General features: G+C 40.1%; 1 long non-coding RNA gene across 1 annotated transcript; it reads right to left on the bottom strand.

Moving 5' to 3' along the window:
* Positions 1 to 3,450: 3,450 nt before the first annotated feature.
* Positions 3,451 to 3,844, bottom strand: LOC122028752. Its single transcript, XR_006124945.1, has 3 exons — positions 3,808 to 3,844; positions 3,603 to 3,740; positions 3,451 to 3,506 (listed from the first exon to the last, which is right to left on the bottom strand). It is a non-coding gene; the product is annotated as an uncharacterized LOC122028752 (long non-coding RNA).
* Between the last annotated feature and the right edge of the window lie 13,455 nt (positions 3,845 to 17,299).

The following is a 17,299-nucleotide window of genomic DNA, read 5'->3' as shown; positions in this document are numbered from 1 at the left end:
TGGTGGGTATAAATCTCTATATACAAGAGGCTACGATAGGGACCGAGAGGAGGAATTGGTTTTGGTCTCCCGATGGAATTAAGCTTCCCGTGTTCGCCCCGAACACACAACTTAATTCCATCAATAATAATTCATTCCACTAAAGAACTATTATTGAACTACGCACCAATCCCAAATTACATTTTGGGCTCCTTCTTATTATGAGTGTGTTAGTCTCCCCGTGTTTAAGATGTCAAATGCCCACTAATTAAGCGAGTTATTGACAACTCATTTAATTAATATCTTAGTCCAAGAGTAGTACCACTCAACCTTATCATCATGTCGGACTAAGTCCACCGCAGGGTTTAACATGACAATCCTTATGAGCGCCTCTTGAGGACATTCTCAACCTAGATCACTAGGACACAGGTTCCTTCTATAATCAACAATACACACTATAAGTGATATCATTTCCCAACTTATCGGGCTTATTGATTCATCGAACTAAATCTCACCCATTGATAAATTAAAGAAATAAATATCAAATATATGTGCTTGTTATTATATTAGGATTAAGAGCACACACTTCCATAATAACTGAGGTCTTTGTTTCTTTATAAAGTCAGTATAAAAGAAACGACCTCTAATGGTCCTACTCAATACACTCTAAGTGTACTAGTGTAATTATATAGTTAAGATAAACTAATACCTAATTACACTACGACCTTCCAATGGTTTGTTCCTTTCCATTATGGTCGTGAGTTACTGTTTATAATTTATAAGGTACTGATAACATGATCCTCTGTGTGTGACACCACACACCATGTTATCTACAATATAAATTAATTGAACAACTACATTTATCATAAATGTAGACATTTGACTAATGTGATTCTTATTTCTAGATAAATGTTTATACCAAAAGCTAGGCTTTTAGTATACACTCTAACACAAACAACATTATCAATTCAGGCAGTAATTTTCGAATATTAAATAAAAATTCAGAAGGTCCACGCCGGTAGCCAGACGCCGGCCAGCCAGCGCCGGGCAGCGGCCAGCCACACGCCGGCCAGGCAGCGGCCTGCCGGCGGCGAGGCATCGCATGGCGCTGACGGCCATGCACGCACCTGGCGAGGCCGCGCCCAGGCAGCGCCGCCGGCCATGAACGCGCCTGGCCGCGCCCAGGCAACGCCTGCCCGCAGCCAGCCTACGCCGGCATGCAACCCCGCGATGCCGAGAGAGGGAGATCCGAGGGCTTACCAAACGAACACCTTCCACCGCCGGAGATCAAGCGATCATCGCAGATCACGCGTCGGAGATGTGGCCGAAACCCAGGAAATCGCAGTTGGGAGGGGGAACGGGGGAGAGAGAGGAAAGAAATGAGGGAAGGGAAAAAGAATCGGTGTCACGCCCCGGAGGAGTCCCTGTCCGAAGAAATTTCGGCAGCACCTCCCCTGTACGGCGGACAATCTGAAACTTTCTACATACACAATATACATCAGCCACAGGCGGCTGGAATATACACACAACCACGCAGTTATATATATATCATCAGCCCACTCGGCTGGAACAAAATATAAAACACAGCAGAAAAACGATAGAAATCCAAAATACATGACTGCTAGCCGGCTAGGCTTACACCACACAACAACACAATACTCCGGAAACAAAACCGGAACACAGAGTCAAATACACACATACCATCTACCATGATAAACATAAACAAAATACGAAGACTGGTCTTCTAATGTGATGTGGGGATCGGCAGTCAGGATACTCCAAGCGACTCCATAAACAACCTGCTACCTGAAAAAAATAGTGTCCACGGGGGTGAGTTCAACAACTCAGCGAATACCTAGTTGACATGCATGACAAATAGTAATAACTATGGAGTACAGTCTCCTGAACAAAAGAAGGTAATGCATAATAGAAAAGACTAAAGAGTACTGTACTCACCAGGGCCACCTATCAGAATAACCAGGTCGTCAAATCGGAAGTGTCATAAATCATGTATGCATGTCAAACATATGCATCCATCCAAATGCAGCATATAAGTGCAGCAAACACAAGCAGTAAATGCATAAATGCGTATGATGCCAATGATGCATCCTGGTCACCCCTGACTCCAGTCAGTCATCTCACACACAATAGTGAGGCCGAGTGGGTAGGGCTGTGACAACCGTGCACTCTACCATCACTACACCTGATGAGTGAGTGAGTGGACGGGATGCTGTCGGAGTACTCCTGTCCTCTGACCCCAAATCATAAATGGGGGAGCTCAATACTCTCATCTCCCAGTACATGATAACGGGGAGGTATCTCTGCCGGCTACCACGCTGAGTCACCTGACCAACGGAGCCAAACAGAGTCCACCGTCTGCCGGCTACTACGTTGCTACACTAAATGCCAGCGGAGCCAAACAGAGCGGAACTGCCTGCCAGCTACCACGCTGAGTCACCTGACCAACGGAGCCAAACAGCAGAACCGCCACACACCTGCCTGATATACCACTAATCCATGAGTGGTGGTGTGTGCAGTATATGTAACTGGCGATGTGCTCTACCATAGTGGAGCCGACAATCGCGCAGCATTCAATCATGATGCATGACACTAAGCATAGCAATAAACTGATCAGCATAACCATATCCATATATATAACATGAGTATCGTAATATCAATGGTCAAATACGAAGAACTAAAGTACACAGGTCAGATAGGATATCAAAAACCTAGGTCCTGAACATAACAAGCATGGTATATCACTACCTCACTAAGCATATATATAATCATATGGATACTAGCATAAAATGCATAACAGGTGAGCAAACAAGCATGTAACGAGTATCCGGTAGTGACGTACCGAAATAAGGACGAACATAATTATTACTAAAGGCTATAACCTACTAGACATATCAACAAGACATATCAAAAAGATAAGTCAAGGTACCCGCCTCCAATGTAGATCGAATCAAACCAATCCAATATCGAGACGCCCGTCTCGAATCACAGTCCTGCAGATAACGTGATATACAATTTAGCTAATTTTATAAACAACAACTAGCTAAATCCAACCTAACTTAATCAGGAAAAATCCTAATCGATCCATCATTAATTAATCCTAATTAATGATTAACTTGAATTAATCTTCTTAATCAATAATCCTCAATCAACACAATCATTTCCTTTCGCTGATCAACTTACGATTAGCAATATGATCATCTCTAATAAATCCAAGGATTAAATCTAATCCAACATAAATCAGCTGTACTTAATTCATCACAACTACAATAGATTAAGCCTTCCATAATCACATTAGCTTAAGTTAAACATGAATCCATCATAACTTACCTAAATCCACAATTAATCTAGCAACTGCAGGTTACAATATTTCCAACATAATCCAATACAAATGCATATCCTCCAAATACTCATAGAAATACAACCAAAACTCCACACATAACTTACCTTGAATCAATATCCCCAATACTGATCCAAAATCTTCACATTCCATATGCCCAATTGAATTCCTAATCCAAACAGAATAATCTAACATAAAAATCATAAGAGGGCAACCTTGCAACGAAACCAAGCCAACAAAGGGGGAAATGATTTGATGCATTTACCTCATCAGTGATATGATGGAACTGCTCCTTGTAAATCTGAAAATCAATTGGGCAGTAGATGCAAGATCAAGCTCACAACCAAAACAAAGGTAAATGGATGATGAGTACGTGACCGTGAAGCCGCTGTTGGAGCTCATCCTGACAAGAACACACAAGAGAAACTAGTCCCAGTGAGGAAGAAAATCTGCTCAATACAACCACTCACCGGCAGTACAGGTGGCGATGACTAGGGCACCATCCCGAAGGGAAAACCAGGAATAAGTGGTCTACTGTGGGGTCGACGGTGCCTAGCTACAGACGGTGGCCGGCGTTGGGTCAGTTTCGAAATGCAGAGAAAGAGAGGAAGGGTGTCGGCGCTGAGTTGGAGAAGAAAGGCTAGGGCACGGTCAAGTGGAGAAAGTCGGCGCTGGGGTCGAGAGACGGCGGCGTCGGCAAGCACTGTGGTGGTCGGCTAGGGCAGAAGGGAGGCCGACGACACTGTGCAGGGATGCTTGGCATCGCTGGCAGCAGTGGGGAGGGGGCTGACTCAACGACGTTGATGAGGTAGATTTCCTGAGGCACGAGGGAGCGGCGTCGAGCAGAGAGACAGGAGAAGAAAGGAAGAGGAGAGAGATAAAGTGCTGGGGTTCTGTAGCGAGAGCTAGGGTTTAAGCAAATTCCTCAATCAACGCCACTTTAGGGGAAGAGAAAGAGAGTTTAGGGCACAGCGATAGAAGAGGAGAAGAAAAAGAAACAGAGGAAATAAAATGAGAAAGAAAATATATAAATAAAAATCAACTTTTCCTCACTAAAACATGGTAGCCTAAACAGGCTTTTCCGGACCCCATTTTCATCACCGTTAACTCGTCCGTACGAGCTCCGAAAAATTCCAGAAAAATTTCCAAAAATTCAGAAAAATTCCCTTATTAATTTTCGCCTATTTTCGGTATTTTACATTCTCCCCCACTAATAAAAATTTGATCCCCAAATTTTCTTTATCTACCATCAGCAAGTACTAAAACAGGCAATAATAATAAATGCTGAACGGCAAATTAAATCACATACCTCAAGTGAAAAATGGGGGTATCGAGCTCGGATAGTATCCTCGAGCTCCCAATTAGCCTCCTCGTCCGAATGATGCTGCCATCCGACTTTAACCAGCCGGATAGTCTTGTTCTGCAACTGACGCTCTTTCCGGTCCAGAATCCGTACCGGAATCTCCTCATAGGTGATGTCAGGCTATACGGAACTAAGATATCGGTCAACACAAATGTCTAGTCGGATATATACCTCCTCAGCATAAACACATGAAATACGTCGTAAACACCTGCCAAAGCTGGTGGTAGCGCCGAACGATAAGCTACCGCTCTAACCCTCTCCAAGATCTGGAAAGGTCCAAAGTATCGCGGAGCTAGCTTACCTCTGAGGTCAAATCTCTTCACCCCTTTCGTGGGTGAAACTCGCAGAAATACATGATCGCCTGCAGAGAACTCTAAGAGTCACCTTCTCCGGTCTGCATAACTCTTCTGGCGGTCCTGCGCCTCTGACATCTTCCGTCTGATAGTACGAACCAACTCTGTATCAAACTGAGCTCTACGAGGTCCCAATAACTGGGCCTCCCCAACCTCATCCCAGAGGGTGGGTGTCCGACAAGGCCTACTATACAACGCTTCAAACGGTGCCATCTGGAAAGTCGAATGAAAGTTGTTATTATAGGCGAACTCTATCAATGGCAGATGGTCCTCCCAATTGCCTTCAAAATCCAATACACAAAACCTCAGCAAGTCCTCTAGAGTCTGAATGGCCCGCTCTAACTGTCCATCTGTCTGCGGATGGAAAGTTGTACTAAAACAGAGCTGCGTGCCCAACGCCTGCTGCAGACTCTGTCAAAAACGAGACGTGAATCGGGGGTCTCTACCCGAAATAATAGTCAACGGGACACCACGTGATCTAATGATCTCCCAGCAAAGTAGATCTACCAATCGATCCAGGAAAATCAGTCTTCCGAATTACTAACGAGTGCGCGGATTTGGTTAATCGATCAACAATTACCCAAATCGCATCATGGCATCGTCGTGTCCTCGGCAATCCCACCACAAAGTCCATAGTAATATGTTCCCATTACCCCTCAGAAATAGGAATCCGCTGAAGTAAACCGACAAGTCTCTGGTGCTCAGCCTTCACCTGCTGACAGACAAGACATCTAACTACAAATTCCGCGATGTCATTTTTCATACCGTTCCACCAGTAGGAACGCCTCAAATCTTGGTACATGCGGGTCCCGCCTGGGTGGATCGTAAATCGAGAGCGATGAACTTCCTGAAGTAGCTCCTGTAAGACCGGATGAAACTGAGGTACGCATAATCTGTCTCGGAAGTATATAATACCCTCCTCGTCTCGTGTGAACTCGGTCTACTGCCCGGAAGCTATCTGGCTACAAATAAACTACAAATACTGATCAGCAGCCTAGGGCTCTCAGATCCTCGTCCTGATCGACGACTGAGCAACCATGGTAACAAGAATACCCTGCTCTGTCCATTCCTGCTCCTCAAGTTCTAACTCGAAGAAACCCTGAACCAAGTCTGTAATTGAAACTCAGTGGCAAGCTAAAGTCCCTCTAGACTTCCTGCTAAGTGTATCGGCAACCACATTAGCTCTCCCTCGGTGATCGCTAATGGTACAATCAAAATCCTTCAGGAACTCCATCCATCTCCTCTGTCGGAGATTAGGTTCCTTCTAAGTAAACAGATATTTGAGACTCTTATGATCAGTGAGAATCTCAAATGTAATGTCGTACAGCTAATGCCGTCAAACCTTCAAGGCAAAAATAATGGCGACTAGCTCCAGATCATGTACAGGGTAGTTCTTCTCATGCTCCTTCAACCGACGAGAAACATAAGAGACTACTCTATCGTGCTGCATCAGAACATCGCTCAAACCCTGAATAGACGCGTCGGTGTAGAGCACGAATCCGTCATCTCCAGAAGGTATAACCAACAATCGGAGCCGACACCAGTCTCCACTTCAGCTCCTGGAAGCTGGTCTTGCAATCCCCAGTCCAAGTGAACTTCACGCCTTTCCTGGTCAGGTGTAACACCCCAAATTTCATGATTTGGAGTCCCAAAAGACCTTATTAAAAATCTAGAAATGCTATAGAAAAATTCTAGAGATTTTTAAGAATTTTTAGAGTATTTTTACGTAATTTTTGGAGTTTGTTTGGTATTTTTACCAAGAGAAAGAAGTATAAAAATATATATATATATATAAGTGTTAAAGCTGGGTTTTGAACCCAAGAGCTCGGACCCGAACCAGATTTTAACGGACTCAGCCAACCAACTGGTCTGCAAACGTTTTGTTAATTATACATAAGTGAAATATATTTAAGCTATAGTTGGAACGTTTAAAATAAATTGGAATAAAAAGTGCGCGGCAGAAGAATCGAAGCCTAAACCTTTGATTCAGTTAAAGGCCGGCTAACCAACTGGGCTAGCAATTGTTACTTGATTAAGTAGAGGAAGAATTTTATTTAAGTAATAGAAGTTAATAGCAAGAAATAATAGAAAGAAAATAGGTTGCAGCCAGGATTTGAACCAATGCGCCGGGCCTTAAGCAGAACGCAGCCCACCAAAAGACCAGCCGAACTTTTCTTAACTAAATCTATATTGAAATATATTTAAGTAGTACTAGTTAACAGAAATATGAGAGTATTAAAAGGAGAACTTAGGTTTTAGCCGAAACCAAAAACCGCAGTAGCAAGCAAGGGGCGTTCCGGCGGCCGGCGAGGGCGTTCTCCGAAGATTTCTTCACCATCGTGATCACCTTATCGAGGAGAACAAGTGGAGGTGAAGGAGTTGCCAAGAGCTTGAGTCCTCCGCAAGCCCTAGAAGTATTAGAAGCCACCTTCTTTGGCTGTAAGTCCTAGAACAAGAGGTAAGTTGCTACTCACCTGCAGTAGGATAGCTCCGAGGTTTATTCCGTGTTCCTCTTCTTGTCTTTGAATTTAATTTGGTGTTTCCTCTGTTTTTGGGTATGCTGTGAATTGAAGTTTCAGGCTGGGTTTTCCTTCTTTGCATGTATGTTGTAACATGTTTAAGATTTTGTTGCTGCCGTGAGTTAAGGTTTCATATCTGGTTTTCTTCCTTATCTAGTATGCTGTGAAGTTGCTTGTGTTTTCTGCCGTGCCACAGTTTCAGGAGGAATTTCATACATGGCTTTTAGATTTTAGGTTGTAGAGAATCCTGGTTATTTATAAAAGTTTAAGATGTGAATTTTTGTTAATGGAATCCCTAGATTTCAGAATTTGATGTTAATAGCAAGCTTAAGAAAGATAGATTGCTCCTGTTGCTTTTGGGCAGTTCAAGTTTTGATGCAGAGTGGTTGAAATTGAATCCTGTTTTGGGTTCTAGCAAAGCTAAGTTTTTGTGAATTTTTTACCATGGGGTTCATTGAGTCTGCCGTGTTTTGGGTTTTGGTTTTTCTTGATTAGTAGTTCTGAAGTGGGATATTCTTTCAGTTGCATGGAATCAGATTTGTTAATTATTGTAGTTGTTGTAGTTCAAGTTTTCTATGCTAGTTCTAATACCTGTGAGCTATTCTCTAGTTTTACTATGCAAAAGATGAATTCTTCTTCAGTAACTCATTGACTTTATGCATGAAAATTGGTTATAGAAAATGAATAAAATTCCTTTGCTATTTAGATTTAGTAAATAACATGAACATGTGCAGATTTAGGTTTCTAGTTCCTTTGCTATTGGAATAACATGAGCAGATTTCTAGTTTCTTATGTTATTAGATGTGCATGAGTAGCCTTCCTTCTAAAACAATCAGTTTCTAGTTTCTTTAGAGCTTAATATGCAGAATTGTTTTCCTTTGTTTTAAATTCTGTTGTAGCATGCCTATATTCTTTTTAAGAGTTTAAGAAAAATATAAGAAAGATAAAGAAAAGAAAAAAGAAGGCCAAGGCCTTAAGTAGATCCCAAAGTCAAGACTTTAGGGATTTTGGCACACAAGGTGCTAAAGAAAATGCCGAGGCATTATATAGAAGTATTAAAAGATAACAAGTATTTTACTTTTATCAGTGGCACTGTGTTGGACTCTCTGTCCTTGGGCTGGGCTCCCATAGTCGTCCCTAGGTTTAGATAACCTAGTAGTAACGGCTCGGCCGACGGTCGACGGTCGACGACCATAGGGTCGCCAAATGGGCCGCCGAATGGGTCGGGTCGTTACAAAAGTAAAAGCACAGTTGCCGGGCCCAAGAAGAAGTTGATTATTATTTTGAAGTATTATAAGTATAAGTTTTTGAACAAGTAAAGAAAGTTTTACATAAGTATAAAGTATTAAAGAATCAGTCTTTAAGCAAGTGAAATAAGATTCAGAAGGTGTTTAGAATTCAGTAAGTTTAGTCCTTTATGCTAGCATGATTGTATAGATTTACTTTACATGTTTAGCCTTTCAGTATGTTTTTTTCACTAGTAGATGAGCATGAGTAGATTTCCTTTTGAGCATTCAGTTTTAGATTTCAGTATATCCTCATGCATATCGAGATTTTGTGAGTTAGATAGCGCTTACTAAGCAAATTTTGCTTATAGACTACACTTCCTCTTACTGCAGATACAGGAAAGGAAAAGATATAGAAAGGAAGGCGACAAGGTGGCGCGGATGGTGTGTGATGCCAGGACTATGGAAGCCTTGAGACTTAGTTTAAGAATTTATTAAGATTGTCATTTATTAAGAATGTATTAGATGAGTCATTTAGTCTTCCGCTGTTAGTTAATTGTATGTTTTTATTTTGTTTCCGCTATTCATTACTTGCATGATTTGATTTCATTAAACTGCGTGGTGATGTTATGCCTTTTGTGTGTTTGATATGTGTTCCAGCCGCCTGTGGCTGTGTATCTTATGTCATGTATTAATGATTATGGTCACCGGTACAGGGGAGATTTTGCCGGAATTTTTCGGTAGGGTTTCTTCGAGGATTTTAATTATACCGGTTAAGTAAAGTTAGTAGATAAGTAACAGTCATCCTTAGAGAGTAGTAGTAGTAAGAAGGGTGGTCGTTACATCAGGCGTGTAAGTAGCATAGCAATCCGTGAGAAACCCTCAACGTATCTCCGGAAATATCGAGCCAAACAAAGGAAGTTGTGAGTCTCCTGTATAGACTACGACTACTCCCAACGATAACAACCTCTATCTCCTGTGGAACCACGATACACTTCTACTGCTGCCCGTGTGTCTCAAACATCTCACAGGAGACTACCAAAATACGCACTACTGATCTTCACATATAGATGTTTCCGTCAAAACATCTCTAGAACTATGCGAAGATGGTGTACGTGACTCACCTCAGATCCGAAATAGATCACAACTTCGTCAACAAGACAATGGAAACCGATCCAAACATTCTAGGGATACCCAAATCATCGAGTCCATGCTAACATCTAGGGCACCGCAAGCCATAATGGTAAAACCAAGACACATAATGTCCGTATCACAAACATTCCTAACCATAAGATCCTCAACAATAAATAGATCTGATCACCAATGATATAAATTACCAAAGAATATATCCTCCAGTGTGAGAGCAACGCTCCATCACACGAAATATCATATATGTGGGAGCAACGCTCTACCACAAGAAATCCTCCATATGTGGGAGCAACGCTCCACCACAAATAATCCAAAATATGTATCTACAATAAACATGGGAGCAATGCTCCGTTACAAGCAATCCGCAATATGTGGAAGCAACGCTCCACCACAAACGATCCATAACATGTGGGAGCTACGCTCTACCACAACAATGCATAAGTGCCCAAAGCACCTAACTATCTAGCTAGAGACTGCACGAGATCTCTCTACCACAGATCACTGTGGCAGCTAGGGGTATAATAACCTAGTATTCAAAATCAAATTCATCGTCAACTCTATCAACATCCTAGTGGGTCACCCACCAATGGGAGAATTAGTTGACCGGGTAATACAACCAATAACATAATGTAGACACTCAACATTCTACATTCAACATAGGTAGAACCATCATGATGTTACCAATCATACACCGGGCACATGTGCACACACAACATATGTATGATCGATATAATCCTCCAATTAGTACACACCAAACAATTCACAACATAGGTATAAATCATCGTGATACCTCCAACAATGCATACCGAACCCGTGTGCATATATCATCATAGATAAAATCAACAATACCCCTCAAACAACACTCATATGACATATATACACATATGCCAAGAGTATAATCAATATATACTTCCAATAAGGCATACTAAACCCAGGTGTACTCACAAATCACACATAATCAACAAGATACCTCAGATACCACACCAAACACATATGTATACATCACAACACCGATGTAGTCGACAAGATACTTCCAATATGACACTCAAACACATGTACACATTTCACAACATAGATTAAATCGACAAAGTACCTCTAATAAACCAATCAGACCACTCGGGTATAATCTATCAGAAACCCACAACAATTATAACTGGAAAAGTATACACCCACTACATGCAATTAAACCGTCCATCATATCACTCTTACAACCCATAATAATCATATGTACACACTACATAAATATGCAGAACCAGCATATTTAATCCAATTAACCTGATATTCCCTATACTACCTTCTAAGTTATCCAACTAGGTATATATAATCAAAAATTAACGTACCCATGGAATAGGATACATCGATCCTCTATAAACTGACCCAAATCGACAATGATATACGGTAAATTCAAATTTTTTTCCTGTCAGTACAAAACATGTACTCAAATGTGCTCTAGATACCAAACTAAGCACAAATAACCCAAAGATTCGAACCTCTAAAATAGAGTATGACTGTCCTCTACTGATCAAACCAACAAAACTAAATCAGTCATCTACTAACTAATCAAGAATACCTTAATCCCTCACAAGCAACTAAGTATATCAATATATGACTACCTAAATCAACAAGTGTAAATCAGACTCCTATTGTCCAATCTAACAAGAGCAAATCAATATCTACTCATGAAATTACTAAGATAACATGGTATACGACTGGCTAGGTTAACATAAATAGGTAGATACTATCTACTAAACAGCTAATAATAACAGAGGCTAGTATGTGCCTCGATCTTCTAACCAACTAATCGTAACAGAAGCTAAAACTACTAAGAGTATGACATGTAAAATCACCAAAGCCTATAATCCTTAATCTCTATTAAGGTCCACCATATCAGTGATTCACCTAACACATAAAATATATGCTATATCAACTCGTCAGGTACTAATAAAGAATGCTAATATATGTCATAAACTGTAATAGTCAACGGTGCATATACTAACAAAAAGGTAGGATAACAGTATACCAACATACCTCCTATAGCTTGGAGATGTCCTGCTGCTGCCAGGTCCCAAAACCCGAAAAATCACATCGAGAAGACCAAAACACAAAATCCGAAACACAGAAAAAAATAAGACTTGTAAGCCGAGCTCTGATACCCAATAAATTGGTATCAGATAAATCTTAAAAATCCAGAACACATAGCAAGTATCGTAACTTGGCTCTGATACCACTAAATTGTCACGCCCCGGAGGAGTCCCTGTCCGAAGAAATTTCGGCATCACCTCCCCTGTACGGCGGACAATCTGAAACTTTCTACATACACAATATACATCAGCCACAGGCGGCTGGAATATACACACAACCACGCAGTTATATATATATCATCAGCCCACTCGGCTGGAACAAAATATAAAACACAGCAGAAAAATGATAGAAATCCAAAATACATGACTGCTAACCGGCTAGGCTTACACCAAACAACAACACAATACTCCGGAAACAAAACCGGAACACAAAGTCAAATACACACATACCATATACCACGATAAACATAAACAAAATGCGAAGACTGGTCTTCTAATGTGATGTGGGGACCGGCAGTCAGGATACTCCAAGCGACTCCATAAACAACCTGCTACCTGAAAAAAATAGTGTCCACGGGAGTGAGTTCAACAACTCAGCGAATACCTAGTTGACATGTATAGTGAACTATAACAAATAGTAATAACTATGGAGTACAGTATCCTGAACAAAAGAAGGTAATGCATAATAGAAAAGGCTAAAGAGTACTGTACTCACCAGGGCCACCTATCAGAATAACCAGGTCGTCAGATCGGAAGTGTCATAAATCCTGTATGCATGTCAAACATATGCATCCATCCAAATGCAGCATATAAGTGCAGCAAACACAAGCAGTAAATGCATAAATGCGTATAATGCCAATGATGCGTCCTGGTCACCCCTGACTCCAGTCAGTCATCTCACACACAATAGTGAGGCCGAGTGGGTAGGGCTGTGACAACCGTGCACTCTACCATCACTACACCTGATGAGTGAGTAAGTGGACGGGATGCTGTCGGAGTACTCCTGTCCTCTGACCCCAAATCATAAATGGGGGAGCTCAATACTCTCATCTCCCGGTACATGATAACGGGGAGGTATCTCTGCCGGCTACCACGCCAAACAGAGTCCACCATCTGCCGGCTACTACGCTGCTACACTAAATGCCAGCGGAGCCAAATAGAGCGAAACTGCCTGCCGGCTACCATGCTGAGTCACCTGACCAACGAAGCCAAACAACAGAACCGCCACACACCTGCCTAATATACCACTAATCCATGAGTGGTGGTGTGTGCAGTATATGTAACTGGCGATGTGCTCTACCATAGTGGAGCCGACAATCGCGCAGCATGCAATCATGATGCATGACACTAAGCATAGCAATAAACTGATCAGCATAACCATATCCATATATATAACATGAGTATAGTAATATCGATGGTCAAATACGAAGAACTAAAGTACACAGGTCAGATAGGATATCAAAAACATAGGTCCTGAACATAACAAGCATGGTATATCACTACCTCACTAAGCATATATATAATCATATGGATACTAGCATAAAATGCATAACAGGTGAGCAAACAAGCATGTAACGAGTATCCGGTAGTGACGTACCGAAATAAGGACGAACATAATTATTACTAAAGGCTATAACCTACTAGACATATCAACAAGACATATCAAAAAGATAAGTCAAGGTACCCGCCTCCAATGTAGATCGAATCAAACCAATCCAATATCGAGACGCCCGTCTCGAATCACAGTCCTGCAGATAACGTGATATATAATTTAACTAATTTTATAAACAACAACTAGCTAAATCCAACCCAACTTAATCAGGAAAAATCCTAATCGATCCATCATTAATTAATCCTAATTAATGATTAACTTGAATTAATCTTCTTAATCAATAATCCTCAATCAACACAATCATTTCCTTTCGCTGATCAACTTACGATTAGCAATATGATCATCTCTAATAAATCCAAGGATTAAATCTAATCCAACATAAATCAACTGTACTTAATTCATCACAACTACAATAGATTAAGCCTTCCATAATCACATTAGGTTAAGTTAAACATGAATCCATCATAACTTACCTAAATCCACAATTAATCTAGCAACTGCAGGTTACAATATTTCCAACATAATCCAATACAAATGCATATCCTCCAAATACTCATAGAAATACAACCAAAACTCCACACATAACTTACCTTGAATCAATATCCCCAATACTGATCCAAAATCTTCACATTCCATATGCCCAATTGAATTCCTAATCCAAACAGAATAATCTAACATAAAAATCATAAGAGGGCAACCTTGCAACGAAACCAAGCCAACAAAGGGGGAAATGATTTGATGCATTTACTTCATCAGTGATATGATGAAACTGCTCCTTGTAAATCTGAAAATCAATTGGGCAGTAGATGCAAGATCAAGCTCACAACCAAAACAAAGGTAAATGGATGATGAGTACGTGACCGTGAAGCCGCTGTTGGAGCTCATCCTGACAAGAACACACAAGAGAAACTAGTCCCAGTGAGGAAGAAAATCTGCTCAATACAACCACTCACCGGCAGTACAGGTGGCGATGACTAGGGCACCATCCCGAAGGGAAAACTAGGAATAAGTGGTCTACTGTGGGGTCGACGGTGCCTAGCTACAGACGGTGGCCAGCGTTGGGTCAGTTTCGGAACGCATAGAAAGAGAGGAAGGGTGCCGACGCTGAGTTGGAGAAGAAAGGCTAGGGCACGGTCAAGTGGAGAAAGTCGGCGCTGGGGTCGAGAGACGACGACGTCGGCAAGCACTGTGGTGGTCGGCTAGGGCAGAAGGGAGGCCGATAACACTGTGCAGGGATGCTTGGCATCGCTGGCGGCAGTGGGGAGGGGGCTCAGACCTCACAGCGTCTAGGGCTTCGGCTTGGAGGTAGACCTGGTGGCGTCGGCGTCGGGCAGAGGAGAGAGAAGAAACGGCGGTTTGCGGCTCCGGTTAGGGCACGCGTGCGGGGAAGAGAAGGCGCGCGGGGGGTGGGGAGTTTAGGGCACGGCGACAGAAGAGGAGAAGAAAAAGAAACGGAGGAAATAAAATGAGAAAGAAAATATATAAATAAAAATCAACTTTTCCTCATTAAAACAGGGTAGCCTAAACAGGCTTTTCCGGACCCCATTTTCATCACCGTTAACTCGTCCGTACGAGCTCCGAAAAATTCCTGAAAAATTTCCAAAAATTCAGAAATATTCCCTTATTAATTTTCGCCTATTTTCGGTATTTTACATTTTCACCTATTTTCGGTATTTTACAATCGGGGTTGAGTTAGATCTAGAGTTTTTAGCATCAAATATTTTTTGTTCCCAATTTTGTCCCTAAATTTGGGACGAATCCAAGGATTCGTCCCCAAGTTTGGGACAAATACTGGATTCATCCCAAAATCTGGGACGAATTCAGGAATTCGTCCCAGAATTTAAATATTTTTTAATAAAAGAGGAACAAAATCATAAGGAATAATATGGACCTAGAGACATCAGAATTTGATGAAACAAGTTTCTATGCGTTCGTATCATTGTCCTGATCATAAATATATCCATAAAAATATTTTTGACCAAATATATTTATTTTTGGAATTTTTTAATTCTAATTTGACCTAATTTGGGGTTAAAAATTTGAATCACTTAAAATATTAATTAAAAATTATAGATGATGACATATTTACGATCAGGTCAATGATACGAACACATAGAAACTTGTTTCATCAAATTTCGATGTCTCTAGGTCAAGATATAAGGCGTCCCATTTTTTTTTTTAATAATTAAATTTTTGGGACGAATCCAGAGATTCGTCCCAAAATTTGGGATGAATTCCTGGATTTGTCCCAAATTTTGGGATGACTCCAGGATTCGTCCCAAAAATGAAAATATTTTTAAATAAATAAAATCAAATACCGAAGGCTTATATCTTGACCTAGAGACATCAGAATTTCATGAAACAAGTTTCTATGCGTTCGTATTGTTGATCTAATCGTAAATATATCACCATCCATAATTTTTAATTAATAATTTAAGTGATTCAAATTTTTTAACCCCAAATTAGGTCAAATTCAAATTAAAAAATTCCAAAAATAAATATATTTGGTCAAAAATATTTTTATGGATATATTTACGATCAAGACAAAGATACGAACGCATAGAAATTTGTTTCATCAAATTCCGATCTCTCTAGGTCCATATTTAAGGCGTCCCATTTTGTTTTTTTTAAATAATTAAAATTTTGGGACGAATCCAGGATTCGTCCCAAAACTGAAAATATTTTTAAATAAATAAAATCAAACACCGAAGGCTTATATCTTGACCTAGAGACATCGAAATTTCATGAAATAAGTTTCTATGCGTTCGTATCATTAACCTGATTGTAAATATGTCACCATCCTTAATTTTTAATTAATATTTTAAGTGATTCAAATTTTTAACCCCAAATTAGGTCAAATTTGAATTAAAAAATTCCAAAAATAAATATATTTGGTCAAAAATATTTGTATGGATATATTTACGATCAGGACAACGATACGAACGCATAGAAATTTGTTTCATCAAATTCTGATGCCTCTAGGTAGATATTTTTTAAAACATATATAGGTTTCTACTAACTAAAAAGGGGTTGTGCAGTGAACAGTTGTAAATTTATGTCTGAAAGCTTAAATATGGACCTAGAGACATCAGAATTTGATGAAACAAGTTTCTATACGTTCGCATCATTGACATGATCGTAAATATGTCACCATCCATAATTTAAGTGATTCAAATTTTAACACCAAATTAGGTCAAATTTGAATTAAAAAATTCCAAAAATAAATATATTTGGTCAAAAATATTTGTATGGATATATTTATGATTAGGACAACGATATGAATGCATAGAAATTTGTTTCATCAAATTCCGATATCTCTAGGTCTGTATTTAAGGCGTCCCATTTTGTTTTTTTTTTCAAATAATTAAATTTTTGGGACGAATCCAAGATTTGTCCCAAAACTGAAAATATTTTTAAATAAATAAAATCAAACACCGAAGGCTTATATCTTAACCTAGAGACATCGAAATTTCATGAAACAAGTTTCTATGCATTCGTATCATTGATCTAATCGTAAATATGTCACCATCCATAATTTTTAATTAATAATTTAAGTGATTCAAATTTTTAACCCCAAATTAGGTCAAATTTGAATTAAAAAATTCCAAAAATAAATATATTTGGTCAAAAATGTTTTTATGGATATATTTACGATCAGG

This window comes from Zingiber officinale, chromosome 10B (assembly GCF_018446385.1).
Source record: "Zingiber officinale cultivar Zhangliang chromosome 10B, Zo_v1.1, whole genome shotgun sequence".
NCBI classification, from domain to species: domain Eukaryota; kingdom Viridiplantae; phylum Streptophyta; class Magnoliopsida; order Zingiberales; family Zingiberaceae; genus Zingiber; species Zingiber officinale.
The sequence above is the reverse complement of the archived record's forward strand: the minus strand, read 5'-3'. Positions and strand labels throughout refer to the sequence as shown.